At 38.8% G+C, this 20,715-nt stretch overlaps 1 protein-coding gene across 1 annotated transcript in view; it reads right to left on the minus strand.

The window, feature by feature from the left end:
• LOC308198147 (uncharacterized protein) overlaps positions 1 to 20,265 on the minus strand; it is a 390,404-nt gene extending 370,139 nt beyond the window's left edge. Inside the window, exon 1 of the mRNA XM_080599976.1 lies at positions 19,946 to 20,265. The gene's annotated coding sequence lies outside the window, so the exon portion shown is untranslated. The remainder of the gene's footprint in view (positions 1 to 19,945) is intronic.
• Between the last annotated feature and the right edge of the window lie 450 nt (positions 20,266 to 20,715).

Here is a 20,715-nt window from a genome sequence, read left to right on the forward strand (position 1 = left end):
AGCTGTAAGTTTTTATAGACATATTCTAGGAATGGATTCTATTTTCATCATCTGCTATTATGTTATACTCGCAACCCTATACATGGCTTTAATGCTGAGCCCTTTTTTGTCCTTGCCAGACTGTCAGAGAACATCTTTCCAGCTCCTTATGCTCAGTAAATAAGCATGATTTGCTATGCCTTTGATCTTAGTGGAGAGTGGGTTTCACTGGGCACAAACACAAGTGCTAGCCAAATGTGAACCAGTGAAGACTCTGGTAAACAACATTCAAAAAGTCAATGAACTGTGTCACTGCTCAAGTCGTATTTGCAGAGGTTTAGTAAGAAGATTCCTTTTCCTTATTTTTATAAGAATTTTCTAAAGGAGAAAGTATTAACTTGCAACTTGCAGTGAAGACACACTAATGTAATCACTCGATACAGATAGAGGATTATAGCATGAGTCCATCAAATACCTACAGAGAGCATAAGGCTATTCTTACTATTTTTAACATTAATATGTGGAAAGAGACAAATTCAGTGTAAAATTCTTAGTGAATCTATCATTAGGAAGCTAATCAAATAAAACATTTAGTGGGGGGTTCTGCTGTTACTTCTCAGTCTCGGCTGGAATATAGATTGAGAAATGAAAAGCCTCACAGCCTCATTAATCACAACATCAAATCACAACTTCACAACCTCAAAGTCTTTCCCACAAGCAAAGACATGTGCTTCCTGGCCAATAGTCTATGTTTGAAACTGATAATTCAGTGCTAGCTGTAGGCAGATAGCACAGAAAGCAATTTGAGCCATGTGCACAGACCAGGTACAGCTGAGTTACACAGCCGAGGGATTCCATAAGCAATTACATGTCATTATAAACAATGTAATTAAATTATATTCATATACGCTGTATTGACTGCTTGCCAATAGATATTTACACTATGATATATCCTTTCTTTAGATTAGAAAGATATATTTTGAGTTTTGCACTCGGCCTGTAAGAATGTGTGGTCTGAGTTAGACTTAACCTACAGGAAGGTCACAGGTTGCTGATGTAAAACTTCACAAAAAGTAGCATCTAATGATTTTCCCTCCTTTGATTAGTGTTTCAATTTTGTTTGCTTTATTATAAGATATCACAATGAGCTTCTAAAGATCTAAATTAAGAAACAACCACAAAAGATGCACAGAATAGTAATTCAGCAGTGTAAACATACGCTTCCACCCAGCTCATCATACACACAAGTACTGCACAGCATCACTCAGTTCCTCTTCATATAGGACATCCTACACAGACTCTCCTCAGGAAAGGCACTAACTTTTCTTGTATGTTAAAAAAAAAAAAAAAGTAAAGTCACAGTTCTATTTTATTACCAAGCAATATTTCTAACTTCATTATTAGTGTTAATATAGAAGGTGCAAAATGCCATTGTGTTAGCAGATGGCCAGCTTTACCACTCTGCTTAAATCCTATAGTTAGATAGTCTCTCCCAGGTAGGACACATTCAAGTGTCCTTCATCTGCCTCTCAACTCCTTTGTTCTCCAAACATTAACACAAGACCTAATGCTGACTTGTCAGTTGCAAGAAAATGTCTTGACATCTACATTGGCTGACTATTAACTACTGAAAATAATCTTATTAAAATATTTTTTTGGCTGAAATAAAGTGTAAGAAGTAAAGCAGCAAAGTACTTAAATCCTAGAAACATGGCTTTTTTTTTTTTTATTAACACACTTGATGCTTTAGAATAAACACTGGCTAAATTTAGATCATTATTGCCCCCCTTTTTTCCCCAAGGCTGAGGTGAAGATGTATCCAGCAGAGCTTTGGCTATGCAGTACCACCACTGGCAAGCAGAGCTGCAGAGAAACCCGCAGTCCCCCACAAATTCCTCCACAACTCTTCCCTCATGTAATAACTAACGAAACATCACCTTAGTCACACTTCTATTCCCTGCCTTTCTCTAAAGCTCCTTTCTGGCAGGCAGGCAGGCTAACTTTGAGCATGAGAAGTAAAATATCTACAATATTAAACAAAATACAGCTAATTGCCAATGCAAAAAGCATTCCTGCAGATACCCGAGTGTCATTAAATGATTCATCCTTCTCATCCCTAGGAACTTTGCAAATGAATGACTTTGGATGGGCCCAAAGTGATAAAATATAAACGTGTTGATAAATACAAAGTTGCCTACAACTTTTAGTTAAAATATACAAAAACTGGACAAGAACACCACTCAAACTAAAAATTTCCCACTAAGTTGTCAGTTGTCAATTATGATGCCACATTGATATGGTGTTTAGTAATTATTACATTTCAAAAGTTACATGTTCTTTGTAACAATTCATAATTTTAACTTTACATCCTACTACTATTTAACTCGCTAAATTATTAATTCATGCATGAACATGCACAAATACATAATACACATGTAGCTGCCTTGGCTACAAACATCTTAAAAAAAGATACATGGCTGACTTCTTCCTGTTTAATTTGCAGTGTAAGTTTTGTAATGCACTGGTTTCCCCTTAACATCAAGAACAAACATGATCACAAAACTACTTTAAAAAAAGGCTAAAATATTATGTTAAAATATATTGCTGAGCATCATTTCTTGTCTCCATGCCCAAAGTAATCAAAGTGTTTTACCCTCTTTTATGTTGCACATTAATTGAAATTCCGCTGGAGCTGGGGAGCCACAGTCTAGACTATATAAAACACCACACAGAAATGACAGTGCCTGCTGAAAAGACTTTATGTTCTGGTAGTCCTTTTTGTCATTATAACTAATTATGTAAGACCAAATAAGCCTGCAATATTAACTCAGCACTCAGGGGTTCCTAGAAATGGATGCTCCCTGTGATGCTATGGATATTAGAAACTGCAGTTTCACAGTTTCGTTGTCAGTAGGGCCATGTGATCTATTAAGTAGTGTCATGTAGGAGAGAAAGAAAAAAAGGCAAGTCTTCGGTAAAATATCTTGGTTTGCAGCAGCATTTTCCACTGCTCTAATTTTTATTATAGTTTATTCTTCGGTAATGATGTATGTACAGGAAGAAATTCTACTCTGTCCGTTGTCAGGCTAGTTCAGTGAGATGTTAAAGCTAATCTCAACATACCAGGAACAAAAATATTCTTTTAGGGAAAGATAATTTCCTGTGATTATTATTCACTATGAAATTCAAAGACTTTAGTAGCTTTACAAATTATCTGGAATAAAAAAGAGCAAAGAATGTTAAATATTTTCTATTTATTTATTCAGATTGCAACAATAGAGCCTTTGAATCCTACTTTTTATATAAAAATCACGTTTTGACTTTCCATAAATGTTCTTTTGTTTATTGAAGATCTTTTTGGAAGGAAAACTCATTTTTATCAGTAACAGAACAAAACAGATAAGACTACACCGAGCACTAAGAAATACATAATTGCTTTCTCTTCCTTAGGTATTTTGTGTTTGACAGAAGTTAAGCAGTACCTTCAGTGATTTCTGTGTAAGTAATGGGCTTGTTGTTGTATTTATTACTGGGAGTGCTATTTTGTTATTGCTGATACTTTATATTAAATGTCCAAAATTAGGTTCATTCTCATTGAGCATGTGATTCACTAATAATCTGGAGGAAAATCTATTTCTTTTGCTGGCATATCTGTAAAGTAGTTGCAATTGTATTAGTGTTAAATCCCCACATTTCCTTGATTATGGTGTCACACACTGTGTTGCCACTTTCCCAATTTCAAGTTTTTATTCCAGTTCAGTAGACAAAATAAGGCTTTCACTTGCTTTGATAAGTTTGAAAAGTAAGAGGTTATAAAAGATCCAAACCTATAGTCACACAGTGTACAGTATGTATAGTTTTTGTAATACAAAGATACTTTATTTGTATCAGCCAAATCAGTTACCTTCTAGTACGTTCTACAGCAGTCTGGAGAGCCTGGTACCCATTTTTAAAGCCATTTTTTGGAGGAGATCATTGCTGCCATATGTGAAAAGCCATTTAAGTCTGCAGAGTCCTACCAACATGGGTTGGCATTTGTCTGCCATTGGTTCAAGCCTGTTAAACATCATTTGAATGCATTTGGCATCAAGCAGATATAAAGAAACTCATTCAAAGTTCAAGAACATGCACCACATTTATGAGATAGGAATACAGCAGTAGGCATCTGCATTCCTCTTAGCTACCACTTTGTGGCAGAACCACTGTATTCGATGGCAGCTTGGTTTTGTCCCCGCGTCTTCGATCTGCTCACTGTTCTCTGGTACGTCTGCAATGCTAACGACTCTTCTCCTTGCTGGGCATAGCCCTCTCCGCTGGCATCTGCCCTGACTCAACAAGCCAGTCATAAATGTTTATAGGAAATCACAGTAATGCCGAAAGTAATGCTATGTCTGTGCCTTGCCTGACCATTTGAATAAACAAGCCGAGGTTCAGGCTGGCAAGCAGAGCCAGGAGATTATTGTTCAGCTCTGGCATTTTACATTTTCATACAGTAGTGAAGCATCTATAAATAGCCTTTGAGGAACATAAACGTTTTAGTATAATGGGATTCATGTTTAATATGGGCAATGACTTCCCTTCCCTTAGGATCACAATTAAAATGTTTAGACAAAATTAAACTGCTTCTTGGGAAGATGCTATGATGCAGAGTACAATATTTAAACAAACTCCCAGTGCCTGACAGAAAATGGTTCTTTGCAATCAAGCTCTAAAAGAGGAGACAACATAGCTGTTTATTATCGCTACATATGCTGATAAAATATGGGCACTTGAGCCCCAGTATCAGAATTATACAGAAAAACTGTATTTCTGAAAGAAACTGACATTCCTCTTTTCTGAAGAGAGATTAGTAATTGTCTGAGGCAAGTTTGGGACATGTTTTTTTTATTAACTAGCATCATGTTATTGGCTGACTGGCTTTGGCAAGACAGATTTTCATGTACAGAGCAGTTTGATAGAAATTGCTGTCTGTCTATTATTTGCAAGAAACAGGTTTTAATCACAGTATTCTCTCTCCTTGTAAGATCCTTGGCTCTGGCTGCAAAGCTCTCATGCAGAGCTCAGGCAGGGAGGAAGGACAGTTGCTCAATGCCATTATGAGTCTCCAGTTAATCCGGGAGCTAATGAGGACTGTTTAGCCCTTGGCACAAAATGGGGTAATCTCTGGGCAGCTCCCACCCATACCCTATTCCAGTCCTCTACAATGGGTTGTTATGGCAGACTAGAAACGTCCAGGCCAAGGGTTGTTTTGTTTTTCTTGTTGCTGTTGGTTTATTTTATTTACAAAGAAGACAACTAGGTGTTTTCCCTCTTTGCTACCCCTTACCCTACATTTACAAAGTTTGAGAGAAGGTGTTACGACACGGATTTCTACAGAACCTCTTTTTCCAGGAAATGAGTGGCAAGAACTGACAGTGTCTAAAAACAAGCACAACCTAAAATGCCATCAGATATTCAGGAAAAGGGAGCTATGCTGGCCAAATTTAAGAGATGAGTTCATCGTTTTGAGTAAGTGGCATATATTTCCAAGTTTGCCATTTATTCACTGATGAGCTCCCCTATTCAGCCTTTACTATTTAGCTGTTCTTAGGTTTGCTATTCTGGCCACTCTGGTTGAAGTACACAGCTTTAAAAATGTTGTTAGGATTAAATTATACATTTTGTGATTATTAGGTCTAGACCCACGACAAGATGAGTGTTGAGAACGTGATCATACTAAGGATTTATATTCCAGATGTATTGAGAAATCCCTGCCCCTCTAGATTCTGAGCTCTGTCCCTAGTGTTGTCAAGAGAACAACTCTGTACTTAATTTCTGTTTCAAGCTTTCAGTCTTATTCCAAGGACCGTGGATAGTTCCACACGTATACTCTGAATACTCACTCATACCATCTTTGAGAGAAATTCCTTATCACATTTTAGAGCTCGTCACTGCTCAGATACCTTTGAGTTGCCGTTGCAACGCCATCTCACATTAGATCTGCTAGCTCTGATTCCCATCACATCAATCAAACATGGGTGGAAAATGTGTTTCCGCTGAACCTAATTCATTAAATTGTCAAGAGCTGCTGATGTAATATCATAATGAGAAGAGGAAACAGACACAGAAAGCAGCGATTTCTGTTTTTTACCAGAGCTATTTAATCTAAGCACCCTGGTGAAAAACTGTAGTCTTTGCATTGCAACCAGAGGACTTGGGGAGCTGTTAATTTCTTCTGTTAATGTTGTTATTCACTGTCACAGTCTATACTGCCCTGGAGATATAAGCTAAATGCTTAATTGACATCTGTTTCTAGAATGCTTTTTTGCTTCCATGTTTTTTCCTAGTTTTGGTTTGGGAGTCATTCCATGCTGTGTGCAACCTGTGGCTGAGGTTTCTGGCATTATGTATCCTTCAACTAATCTGTATGACCGTGGTGAGATCATGTGCAATGCCAGCTTCTGATTGACTGCATTGGCCACATTAACATGGAAATTTCTCAACTTTTGCACACAAGAACACTAACACCACACTGAAGCCTTGGAAGCACAGTGACATTTGTTTTCACCATTTTAGCCACCTTGGTTCAGTTAAAGCTAGAAACGGGCACCTCTCTTGCACGTTGCATGTGTTAGTTTCTCGCAGAGCTATCGTGAACCCATGCTGTGTGGAAGACCAGTGCAGCCAGAAATCTGAGCAAAAACATGCCTTCCCAGTCTGTGTGCTTGCCGAGCGTTATTGATCTTGCTGTAACTCATCACGATACTTTGATGTCTGACTTAGGCCAGCACTGCCCCCCGTGCAGCCAGAGTGGAAGTCCTGCACTGACACCAAGAAAGTTCCCAGCAGTATCTGAGTGCTCGAGCTAGCACACCAAATCTTTCCCTATTCTTGCATTAAATCTTCAAAAGGGCAGCATTTTAAACTGTGATATTCTGGAGGCACTTTGCTTTGTTTTATCAGCATTACCTAAATTCCCTTACTTGAAACTGGCCTTTAAAATTTCTGTTAGAAGACAGTGCAACTTTTAACTCACAAAGAAAGCTAATACCAACAAGCAGACAAGACAAACAGCAAGATCTGACTTCAGATTTCAGGCAGACATTTTGTGAGTTACTAGAAGCCATAGAACTTTTCTTCCTAGTTCATAAAACTGAAACTTTCATAGCCAAGAAAACAATAAAAACTACTAGAACGTGACAAAACAGATCCCTAATCAAAAGCACTAAGGAACCATTAACATGAAACCCTCCATTTTGACAATAGAAAATATCTATAGAGTTTGCATTCTGAAGCATCTTAGGCTTTGACAAAGCATATAATGTATACCTTCCGCCTCAAGATTTGAGTATCTTAAAGCCCTCTGTAGTCAACACAAGCAGTTTTTTTTTATTACGATAGTGTATGCAGATTGTATAAGACACTTTTGCAAATTCAGTTACAAAATATATTTACTCATGAAAAATGTAAAGTATGAAAATACAAGCTCCAAAAACAATAAATCAACTATTAAAGCTACAGCTGCTCACTTCCAAGCATGCTTGAAATATTACATATTTTCAATTATTCTACCATCTTCATAAAAAAAAAAATCACACCATTGCTTTTCAAAAGACAAAGACTATGCAAGCAACATTATCACTTAGAAATGAGGCTAAAGAACTCTGCATGAATACTGACCACAGTCCACAGTCCAATTAAAAATGTCACACAATAAAAGGAACCCTACAGGTCACAGGTGTCACAGGTGGTCACCGGGCTTCCTAAGGGTTACCAAATATCTATGACTTTCTGCAGCTACCCAGGTTTCATTGAGTAAGACTCAGGGACCCCAGAAGGGAGGTCTAGGCAGTAGGAGCAGAGGTAAATTTAAGATCAGAATCCTTCCAAAGTGCTGCTCTAACCTGTCTGATCTGGCTGCTCTTATGCATTGTATGTGAAACATGGAGGCACATGAGCACCTGGGCTACCATTTCCTCCCAAAATAATCCCTGACAGAAACACGAACACATCCATTCCAGCACTGTTCAGTGAGACACAAAATAAATACATCCATAGGCTGTAAAGGACAGATTTTGCCTGTGAATTTTCTCTGTAAACTCTTCACTCAAGCCCTATGGTGGAAACCTAGTATTAACAATACTTCCGAACATGCCATGAAAACAGCCTATTTACTTTAAAACTGAAATTGTGGGGGATTTTCCAGAAACTATAGCTTCCATAGTGTTTTCATTTTTATGACTTTTGAAAAATTTAGGAGACAGTAAAGATATCATGAAGCTGCTCCAAGATAGAATCAATATTTATCTAGTTAGAGAATAGATGTTATTTTGGACATTAGAGCTAAAAGCATGGCAGAACATTTGCATTTGTTTTAAAAATTTAATTCTATATGCTAAATGAACAAAATATGCAAAATATAACAAGAAATGTGCATGCATATAAAATTAAATGTTACTTTAAATGTTTAATTATTTTGCAGACATTAGTGAAACAAAAAGAATGACATCTTTTGACAAATTCTACCTACATTAGTCTGACTTTGGTCACCTAATGGCCAATGATATAAATAGTCACCACTGGTCTTTACTGTATACTGAATAAAATACACGTCTGCTTTCTAACAGCTTGGGTCCTTCATAACCAATGAAAAAATATTCTACTAGAGCTTGAGCAAAACAGAAGTCACCACACTGTGGACCAGAGAGGACAGGATCTTCCAACTTACAGGAAACAAACAGCTTTTTCCATACTACTTTCAAATTTAACATCAAAACAGATTGGTTACAAGTGAGGCTACGGCTGGGACTGATCACGATTTGACTCGGTACAGGATGAGGGTCTGCTGAACACTGTCCCAGTTGGGCGTGGATTGCATTTGACTCACCACACCATCCACCTTGTTTTCATCAGGAACAGATGGGAGGGAAAAAGAAATGAAGTGGGGCACAGTGGAAGTAAGCTGTCTTTCCAAAAGGAGCATAGTGACCGTCAAATGCATTATTTCCTAACATTGCTCTTCCTAATTAGCAACTGTGCTTCATTGCTATAGGAATGACTTGGGATCATGAATCCAAAAGAAGGTGAGACACAAAGGGAGGCGAGTTACTGCACAAGAATGGAGCCTAGAGGTGTCAAAGTTGTATGGGTGAAAGGAAGGGAATCACAAAAATTTCTTCATAAAGATGTGTCAGTATTTACAAATAGCTGCGTTAAAACATTTTTACAAGCTGAAGGTTACACACCTTAACAGGACCAGAGCTCAGTTCTTGGAAGACAGAGCTCACAGCAATGCATGACATAACTTAATTCTTGTCAGATCTATGCCTACCGAGTTAAAACCAAAGAGTGCTTCAGAAAGGACTACTATTGCTATACTACTTTTGTTTGTTTGTTTGTTTTACAGGAAATACTGGACTAAGTTTGGAATTAGTCATGATGGTCTGTTGAGTAACTAAAGCCCATTTTCATACCAGTCCCTAAATACCATGCTGATTTTTTAAACATCAGCTATGCACATACTTGGGTGGAGAGCAATTACAGCTGTAAGGGATGTATTATTGTCTTCTGGGGATAAAGAAACATACTTTTTTCTCCTCGATCTTATGTTCTTCTGCAAGAGGGACTCTCAGCAACCTGATTTCAAGAGAAAAGTAACTTTTCCTTTTTTATTTTCTCCAAAAGGAAAGTAAGTCTCCTCATTATCAGACTTTAAATAATGACTGGAACTTTTTCTTAACAGTCATGCCACACTTCAAAGAGAAGCTGAGGGTCTGATTAGGTTCTTTAGCTTCTACTTTATTAAAATTAGGTCACATCTACCTCTGTCGCAGAAAACTGCAGTGGTGAGCTAGATCCTGTAACCATACCCAGACACTCCATGCCTTGAAGGCAGCTGAGGAAACTGGGAACTATCTTCAGGTGGTAAGCACAAACATCTCCCATCTGAGTAAAGACTTTAGAGAAATGTTCAACGCCTGGGTCCTCACTGTGGCAAATGGTACCAGGTAAGGAACTGATCCGCTCCTGTAGCCACATATTTTGAACTTCAAACAGTTTGTGCAAGCTTGACCACGAAGCGGCAGCTCTGATGTCTCAAACAGGGAAAGGTCTGACAGCTGAGAGCCAAGAGGCTCCTCTGCTTCCTCTGTGCTTGTCTAGATCTGAACTCAGACACAGGCGACTGTCTAACCCAGTCCCAGCCTTCAGATGCAATGAAATGAAATAGTACCACATCGACCGTGAAAAAACAAAGGTCATAAATATAATCCCCAATAAAAAAAAAAAAAGAAGTGCAGAGTAACACTAACGGGGGGACTGGAGTAGAGAAATTAAGGTATATAGGGAAGGAATAAAACTACAGAAAAATACTAAGATTGTACCGCATAATAGAAAATTTTACATATCTACAGGAACGTTAGTCTCTAAAGGACAGAGGTGGTATGAGCCAGACAGAAGAACCTTTCCAATGCATGAATATTATGGAATTTAATCTCTATTTTTAAAGGCAGGAATGATTTAATTTAATTCATTAGAACATTACTAGTGCTGTTATTCAAAATGCAGTTGTGGGTGTGCTTGCACTGCTGTGGCAAATCTGCATATAAGCTTTGAACTGAATGATTATACTTCATATTAACCTGCTCAACTAAAGACAGTCTGCCCAGTCAGGTTTTCTTGATTTTTTTCCCATTTGGGGCCAAATCTAGTGATGTAGATCCATAGGCACAGAATATTAGTTCACAAAAACGCTCAAACTCCCAAAATTTAGCAAGTATAACTCCCAGGCAGCAGGTGGCCTGTGTTATTTTCACATTCCTCAGGTCAAAGTTTCTGTTAAATTAGTGATAGAAGTTCTGTCACTTGGCTGTTGCTCCAAATGCTGCATTTCCCCTTTACACCCTCTGTTTACAATCTGACTGGCCCAAGCACCTGCCTGCCCCTTTGCTTCAACTGTTGAATTTCAAGCAGGTGAAAAGTAATTTACTTTGACATTTGATCTGTTTTCTGACTCACAGAAAAGTGTAAATGTAGCCCACAGATGAATTCTGGCTTTATGTAAGCAAGGACCACCCATGGAAATTTGTACAACAGACTGTGTTGATATAAGCAAAGGTGAGGATTGATTAGAAAATTAGCTGCAAATAGTGTGATTATTCACAGTTGCCTAGCAAGGGAAAAATAACCCTATATCCCAAATACTTCCAAGCTATACTGTTCATCCTGCAACAGTCTGGGGACTATTTGTGTTTCAGGGTACAGCCATGGACCTGACTTTTTTGCAGATAATTTCTCTTCTATTCAGCCTGCACTGATGTTAGGGTCACAGCACTAGAGAGGATAGTCCTAGGAAGGAAGGAAATGAATGGGGGGGGGGGGGGGGTAGTATCGTAGTATCCCATCTGGTTTAACAGGACCATGAATTTAAGTTGGAAAAACTGATGCTTTTTGAAGAACACATCACAAACATGTAAAGCAACCTCAGACTTAACCATTGTGTGTAAAAGGCAGAGTCAAGAAAAGGCCTGTAAATCCTATCATCCATGCACTTTCCTTCCATGGTATCAACTTTAATTTACCCTCTGTAACAATATTCAACATGCTGAAGAAACATCCTTCCACTAGTTGCTACAGTGAACCCAGTGTTTTTTTCTGTGCAGGGTTTGGATCTCCTGCTATATTTATTGGAGAATGAAATGCAAGTATATCCAGATCTTTTGTGCCCAGACCATCTAGCTGATGACATTTGGAGCCAGCAAAAGTTACCCAGGCTCTGCTCTTTTTCAAGTCCCATAACCCAGGCTGTAGCTTTTTTTCAGTACAGGTCTTCACATTAGAAAAAGGAGACTCAAAGCTCCCTTCTGTGTCTCTTCCCTGCCTATAAAGACCAGGGAGATTCAGATTCACTCTGCTGAAAGCTTTTCCAGTCCTGAACATCTTTGTGTATCTGCAGTATCTAACACAGCAGGACACTGCTTTTGATTAAGACTTTCAGGCTTTACATAGCTTACAAGATTTGGGAAGATGAATATACTTCACACAGAAGCATGGAACTGAAGATGGAAAAGCAGTAGCAAAAATATGCAGGAAGAATATGCTGGCTTATTGTATAGTTTCCTGAGGGTTGCTACTCTCCTCCCTTCCACTCCATCAGTACATAAATTATGCCTGTGGTTCCTTACACCCATTGAATACGAAATATCTCACCGCCTTCCTTCTTATGAAGATCATGAGTTAGGGGAACAATAATAGTCACATTCTTAGGCTATAATAGCAACATTTAGAGGTATTTGTCTTTTCCGTTTTCTGACAGATCCATTACTAGTTCATTAGCCTTTAGTGGGTAGAGACATTCAGTAAACAAATGAAAGTAACTCCATTTAAGAGCTAGTGAGCTAAATACAGCACTACTGCTTAGCTTGCTAATTATATGGAGTGTTGCAAGTGCACACTGAAACAGAGCCATCCTTTTGCTGCAATTTTAGAAAGTCTTGTCCTAAAATTTCTAAAAGCTGAGGCACACAAATTGGCTTTCTTTGTCAGTGTCAGTGGCTACAAAGATGTGAAATGGAAAACCAGTCCAGGAGAATGTGTTACTTTAACTTGCCACAGTTCAACAAATGTTGAGAATATATATTTTAAATTCAGAAGATCATTATCTTTCTCTTCCTTTATTTCCCTGTTAAGGAGACAGACTATTCCAAGTACTAAAAAGCATAGTAGTTGAAGGGTCGATCTCTAATTTTTAAAAAAAAAAGATGAAAAAGAAAGAAGGGGTAGAACATAAAAGTGAAGCCTTTATTCTTGTGATACACTGAATGTTACTTTATACTTTCATTCCAGAATATCTTGTATCAAGCAACAGAATAGTATTACTTCTCCCTCTGCACATTCTTTTCCCCTCCCAACCACATTCGTGTTCCTGTAGTGAAACCAGGCAGCTGGTCATCTTCCTGTACTTGCACTGTAACCTCTTTGGGTCAGGCACCTTCTTCTACAGCAGATTTTGCAGTTGGTCAACACAGTGAGACTTTAACCTGACTGGAAGTGGAGTAAAGAGGAACTTCACCTTCTCCAGGTACTACAAGAGAATGCAATAGGAACATAAATCCCATAATAGCAGTGTAATTAGTCCATCATGCATAAATAACTTTGGAAATAATACACAGGACTTCGTAGAGGAAGTATTTTCATACTAAATAATGTGTGGAACAAAGAGGAATTGGACAGCAAGACAGACTCCTTTCACAAAGATTTAACGGAGATAGAAGGTTCATGTTATGTTTACACCCCTAAGTTGCTGATAGGAAGCTACTTCCCATTCAGAGTTTCTTTAACACTCAAAATTAAATAAATGGCAAGAAACTGCAACTACTATTTTAACATAGCTGTTTCTCTTGGGGCTGAATTTGGAGCTGAGAATGGTGATGCTATGTGAGGAATCCAAGCTTTTTTTTTTTTTACTTGTTTCAGAAGACTGAATTACGTTGTTGGTGCAAATGCTGGCTGTACTTTGACAAGGTATGATGTAGATGTCAGAAATACACATTTTGGGAAGATATGTTATTGCAGGGCACTGTTGTAAAGATGCTTTTAAGAAGCTGTTGCCTCTTTTTCTAATTGATCACAGGAAGTGCATCTCTTTGAGAAGATGTGAGAGCTGGGATCAATGACAGGCTAGTTTAATGCAGCTCTTAACAACCTGCAGAGATTAGGAGGCTGTCAGAAAGATAACACCAGAGATTTATAGATTGTTTTTTGAAGCCATTCTCAGCTCTCACGGGTGCTCTGTTATGTTTCTGTACGCTTGGATATGTAATACGTACTCCCCTTATAGACCCAAACTGTACTTCTAATTTATGAAGAAAATAGCATCGCACCGCTACGTGCTGCTCAACTTATAATAAACTGGGCAACATTGGGAAGCCAAGTCAGTTTAGCACTTAGAATGGCTTCAGGATAAAGGGGAAATTTGAGTTATAGCTGCAGTTTCTTCTGTCACTTGAGGTGGGTGTAAACAGGCCTCATTCAGCTACCCTAATGCCGCTAACCTGATGGAGTGCCATTATCAGTGCACAAGCCCCCTGGGTGCTGAGCTGGGGCTCAGGTGCCACTGTGTTTGGAGGCCCATCTTCTGAAAGGCAGCTGAAGGCCTTGGGGAAGGTCTCCGCTCCCTCAGAGGTGGGACAGTGCCTCTACTCACATGCTTAGCTTGGGAAAGAGTCAGACTGATGCCTGCCAAACCCATAAGGGAAAGTAAAAGATCCTCCACTGACGAAAGAGGAGCACTATCGATTTTCACAGAATTAGGCTACTTTGCTTTAGCTGAAGATCTAGTTCCCTTCTCTCTAACTGAACGACCCAACAAGTCGGTTAGCATTACACTGAGCTTTCCACAGCATCTTGACATGTATATAGCACCTTTTCAGAGGAATTCATTTATGGGATTTGTCTGTGGTAGCTCTGAAGACATTGCATTTTCTATCTAACGTGGATTAGATTGGGCTATCCATTGTAATTATCCCTGAAGATCATGTCACTTGTCAGTATTCAGCTCAGAGCAAAGTAAAAATGAATTACCTGAATGGTCACTCTCTGGACACAGAGGGCACTCTGGTCAAAAGAAGAGAAATTCAGAACGTGCCGGGAAAGGTTACTCACTCAAAAGCATATAAATCATGAAGATAAAACCAGTTAACCACTCCTTTAAGGAATATTAGGAAGACTTTCCTGTGACTTTTGGTGTTTTATAATTGTAAATCAGGAATGGAGAGACCTTAAAGACAGAAGTGTGATATACTGGGCAGTTTCAGCCCACAGATTTATCTACACTCCTTTCCCAACTCTGCAGAGGACCTGCCATCATTTTCATAAATATATGACAAGGACAAAGATGGACAAAGACAATTAACTTAGTTTCTCATGAGCTTTGTGCAATGTACAAGGCGATGACTTGAAAGCAAGCCCCAGCAGCTTGAGATATATAGCAGTTTAAGTGGGTTGATGTGATTTCTTATCTACAGTGAAGCATTAGGCAGCATGACACTGACAGCAGCAAAAGGTTACCTGTTTTCAACTGGAGAATTCATTTTTAGCAGGTTAGCAGGGAGGTTGTGTTCATTGCCTATTTGTTATTAGCTTCACTTTTAAAATATTTTTTTTCCTAAATAAATATTTAAGCAATCTATGGCAATCAATAAAAGAGATGGTTGACATTATACAAATTGGTCATGAACAGAATTATAGATGTTCATTATCATTTTTTGTCAATATGCCTAGCACCATTTAAAAAGACATAAGAAATTGACAGGACCATTTTAAAATCTGAAAAAAATAGGGAATTGTTAGGAACTTTTACATGAAATTTGGAATTTATTTTGATTAGGTAGTATAGAAACAACACAATGCATTAATATTTTTCCCCTATTTTTAAGATAAGGAGGGATGGGCCAAGTAGGGGCATCCAGCCCAAAGTTCACCTTTTGTTAGGTGAAACTGGCACTGAAAGGTTAGCTGTAGGGCAGAGGCAAACTGCTAAATTCATAGCTTATACTAATAAAGAAATCTCACTATGGGGACTAAACGTGCAAGACAGTTGCTTTCCTACAATGCCATTTTGATTAATTTCAAGGCATCCGCCTTACACAGGTGACATTTTGATCTGTCAAAGGAGCAAGGGCAATGCTGCAAAGCACCAGAGGAGCTAAATCTGTAAGGTTACAGCTTGCTTAAAACACAGTTTGTTTACCATAATGTGGTTGGGATAAAAGTGACCCACAAAAAACTGTTCTTAATCCTCATACTTATCAGCATGCTTTCTCCAGACCACAAAGAGCCTTTGACCACTTTAAATTGTGAACAACGCAGGAAAACCATACTGTATGTGTGCAACCACACAAAGATGTCCACAGACGCACAGATGTTGGATAGCAGTCCCTTGCAGTTCAAGCAATTAACTGAAAAGAATTCGGAGATGAGACGCTACATTAATAAGTATAAAACTAATAGTAAATAAGCAATAAATGCCATCAAAAAAAAGCACTGGGGAGATGTCCATTTCTTTCAGACTGGTAAGAGGATGAGAGGATGAAATGGAATATGGGCAATAAAAAGAAAATCATCTTCCTGAGAATAAACAGTTGCATATAAAAGGTGGGAGTAGTCACTAAAGCTGACTATAAACCATTAATTGCCTCTTAAAACCCATGTGGCAGACAGATCTGATTTTTTTTTTCCTCAAGTCTTAATATTGTATATTGTAAATTGAGATTAAGAAAGACGGTGTTTGAGGAAATTCTCTACAGCAGCCGGGAGAAGTGCTGTGGAAGAAAAGTCTACAACTATACTATATCCATATCAATTTGTCCTGAAAGTATTCACCAAGAACAAAAAATGGGGACTGCAATTGTCAGAGCATCTGCCCAGGATGAGGCCCTTTAGAATGAATTACAGAAGCAAGGAGTAAACCATCAGAAATGCAAGTGCACTTGCAAATTGCAAATCTTGCAAATGCAAGAATTTCGAGATTAAATTCATTTTTATTTTAAGGTTATTATTATTATATTATTATTATATTATATATTATATTATTATATATATTATATATTATATTATTATTATATTATAAGTCTTATTTTAGAAATAATCATCCTGCAGTCTTAAAGTGTTACAGAAGATGTGATCTCCTGCATTCCCCATCATCCACAAGAAGTTCAAAGACACTTTATATTGAACTCAAATGAACAGTAACATTGAGGAATTGCTAAGGCTCTTTGTATTGATAAAAATAGACCTATAACTTGAACAAGTTCATGCTGGTTCCACAAAAGATCTCTTGCATAAAGCATTAAGTACAAACAGAAAAAAGTGTACTTCTAATACATTATTTTGTTGAAATATCTTTGCTAGCAGATACTATCAACAAGCAATTTCATCATGCTCATCAAGTAGATTTTAAGTGACATGCTATACCCATCAGTAATAACTGACAATCAACAAGTGTTTATAATCTAGGGTAGAACTTTTGAAGTTCAGTACAGATTAGATACGTTGTCCTTCACTATACTCATCTCATTTGCCCCTTAATATAGAAAACGTTTTTTTAAAAAAGGCAACATTTTGAAAGGCAACACAGACCCCGAGTCTCATCAAGACAATTTTGTTAAGTGCCAAAACAGTGACAATGATCTATGTTGTAGATTGGTGGTATTTTTACAACCTAAAGCTAATGCTTGCCTCATCATTTCTGAGGTCTGAAGCTGTACAAAGAAAAAGTAAAAACAAACCCTAAGACAACAGGCCAAACATTTTTAAAAATATCATGCATTTCCCCAAGACAAACCGTCAGACCATGGCAGGAAGCTGCCATGCCATGACAGGTTTTGCACCAGTGCCAGGTGAACATGTACAGCATCCATGAAGCCCATAGGTCTTGGACAGAACAGCTACAAAAGGCTGCTTTTGTTGACACAAACAGATGTAATGGACTTAGACAAAGCTATAGTAGGGATGTTTCAACCACACCTCACAAATACCCTGGACATCACAGAATTTTTTGAAATCTTGCATTAGGGAACAACATTACAAACACCCAGAGAGAAAAGCATGGTCTGCTGTAGCTTTGTGAGGTTTTCCAAGATGCCCAAGATGCTCTTAAAGTAGCTAGAATTAAAACTGATGTTACCACCCTCAGAGTGTTATGGCAAAACACTAATTACCAGAGCTAATACAGAGCAGAAAAGATACCTTTGATACTTCTTGGCATTGAGACATTACTGAACTACAAGTTTGGCAGTTGGACAGCTTACATTAGACATAGTATTTAGACACACTACTTACACAGGTCTGTAATGAGAATGCAAAATGGTTGTGTATGGTAATTCTATTCTTGTGCTCCAAGAGTCAGCAAAGAGTCAGCAAAGTAGAAAAATGCCAGCAAGGTGCTATTCAGCAGTAGCTAGGAGTACAGGAAGGCAGACAGGCATGGTTTCCACCTGGGCTCACTGGTGGACACTTGAGTTGCCTAGCTCATCCAGAAGCCCCTCAAAGCTTTTGGTCAAAACCTGCCTGTGACAGAACAATTAAACTTGGTCTATTTCCTTATTACGTTGCACACTGGTATGTGGCTTCTTCTACACTTGCTCATCTGCCTCTGCTGTGATAGACCATGTTTAACTTATATTACTTCATTCTATATCTGCTTTGCATGTTTAGTAAACAATTTGGGGGACAATGCAAACATTCAGTAATATTGCCTCTTAGGGAGAGAAGCACTGAAGTTGCAAACAACTGACATGCCAAGGAACAACAAAATTCAGTAGTTTTCTGAATTCTAAGATGTATATTTACACCATAGAAGGAACAAGTCTGGATCCTATGAATGAATCCACTTGAATGAACACCTGTATCTGCACAGAGTCTTGTAGGCACCAGTGAGACATCTAGTATACAAACTCTCCTCACTCTGTAGCTAGCTGCAGCATCAGGCCTGTATTTCCATCGAACCTTGAAAGTGGAAAGCCACTGTTGTTTTGCTTTTTAGCCTGCGTGATTCATTTGGGTTGCCTAGAATTACAAGTGTTACAGATGGTCAGCTGAAATGCCATTGTACAATAATAAATATATTTGGCCATTTGATGGCAGTGTTAAATAGTGCATCACAAGATACTGGTAAGGTTCAGGGTTTTGCTCTTGGGACCACACACATCTCTCGCAGCTTTCCTTCCAGGACTTTTGCTACAAACACCTTCCTCTCCCACCTTTCTTTTTTACATAAAAAAGAAAGCCAAAAAAACCTGTCAGGGATAAATACAATGTGGATTAATTATCTAAAAGAATGTGTTGAAATAGTGACACATAGTGTTTGTTCACAGACACCTTAGTAGTTTGGATGACTTGAGGTTCCTACTGTAACATCCTAGATCACACCATCAAATTTAAAAAAAATGAGCCATTGATAGTCAGACAATTCATCACAGAAAGCAATGGTCTTCTTAAAGGAACCTTTTCTTTCCCCAAATCTAACACAACAAAAAACAGTCTTTAGCAAGAGGTCTAGCAGAAAGATTTGCTTTTCACTCTTGAAGAGCTCCAAAGTGCCCAACATCCAGTATTTAAGACTAATCATTAGCTCTGAACACATCATGCTAATAACAAAATAGCAATCTTTAACTTCCAGCCAGTCTCTGTAACTACATTTACAGGTCCAACCACCCACCAGCACACCCTTCAGTCAAACCAAATGATTCAGAGTGAACAATTTAATTGCAAGTTTTACCTTTTTTTTGCATTTACAAGTTCCACCCTATCACCCTCCAGATTTATTCATTGCACATAGTCTTTAAGCGAATGAACTCAGGAATTAATCCACATACAGGTTGCAACACCTAAGAATGCAACTATCCCATTCAGAGCCCCTGCTTACATTGGCCTCCCCAGGATAACACTAGCATGCAGGTGAATGCACAACACCTTGCAGCAGCTGTGACAATTCTCATCTCAGCTAGTCTTTAGTTGTAGCTGGCATGAGCTACTGAAACTACTCCATGACAATTCTAACAGTAGGAGGGTGCTTACTTTGAGAAAATCCCTCCAAACACCTCACTTCTGTGTAGATAAGTAACAGTAAGTCCACAGATACTCTTGGCTCCAGGGAAAAAGGAATAGCAAAAACAGACTTTCTAATTGGCTTCCAGTTTGGGCAGTTATGTTTTGAATATATTAAAACAGAACTTGGTTGTGCAAAGATGTACCTAAAGAGCAAGATTTCAAGTCGACTAGTTTAGAACCTGCAGGAGATTGGCCTTGGCTGGTCACCCGAGTGCCCCAGCCGCTGTAACACCCTATCCCCTTCCCAGGGAGAGAAAGCAGGATAGAGAACCCATGAGGCAAGATAATGACAAGGAGATCAAGTTTACCACTAATTAAAATAGTATAGGACAGTAAGAAGCAAAGACAAAAACTGGGCTGGGTCACCACACAGGAGTACCTCTCTGTCACTCTGTCTTCCTCACACTTGTCCCCTGCTCCAGCATGGCTGCTCTCCTCAGCCTGCAGCTCCTCCAGGAGAACCCCGCTCCAGCGCAGGCTCCTCTCCTCAGGCCACAGCTCCTGTCAGGAGCCTGCTCTTGGTGGCTTCTCCTCAGGCGCAGGGAAATGGTTGCCCTGCCACCTGCAGCACCCTACTGCCTTCGCCCAGCTCAGCACTCACAGGACTATCCCCTCACACCTTTCCCTTCACTGTCAGTAAAGATTTTTCCCTTCCTTAAATAGATTTTCCACTGAGGGTCCACACTTGGGGCTGATAGGCTCAGCTGTACCCTGTGGAACCTGACCGCTGACTAGGCCCCTCACAGACCAGCCCTGCTACTGGAGATTTACCACAAACGCCTGATGCAAAATCCTTTTCCTTTCAATAATCTAGACATCAAATAGAGCATAGACTCCTGAGACTAGTTAGTACAACACCTTATCCTTATGTAAAAGCAAGAAAATAAAAATTCCTGAGGAAACAATTGTAGGAATGAGCTCATATTTGAAAGAGAATTGCTATACAATGCTGGGTATTAGAAGCTTTTAAAATAAACCAAGCAAGTATTACCAATAATGACACACCTGGGAGCAATTAAAGGCCTTATTTAATGGGCACCAAAGGTAGGTAGGTTAAGTGTTGGATGATAGGAGTTGTAGTGGGGAATTAAGAGGGGGTAGAGCAGGTCATTTGGAGGGTGGAGGTGCTCAAGGGTAGAGATGTAAGAT

The sequence above is a fragment of the Anser brachyrhynchus genome (genome assembly GCF_964034855.1).
Source record: "Anser brachyrhynchus genome assembly, chromosome: 7".
Lineage (NCBI taxonomy): Eukaryota > Metazoa > Chordata > Aves > Anseriformes > Anatidae > Anser > Anser brachyrhynchus.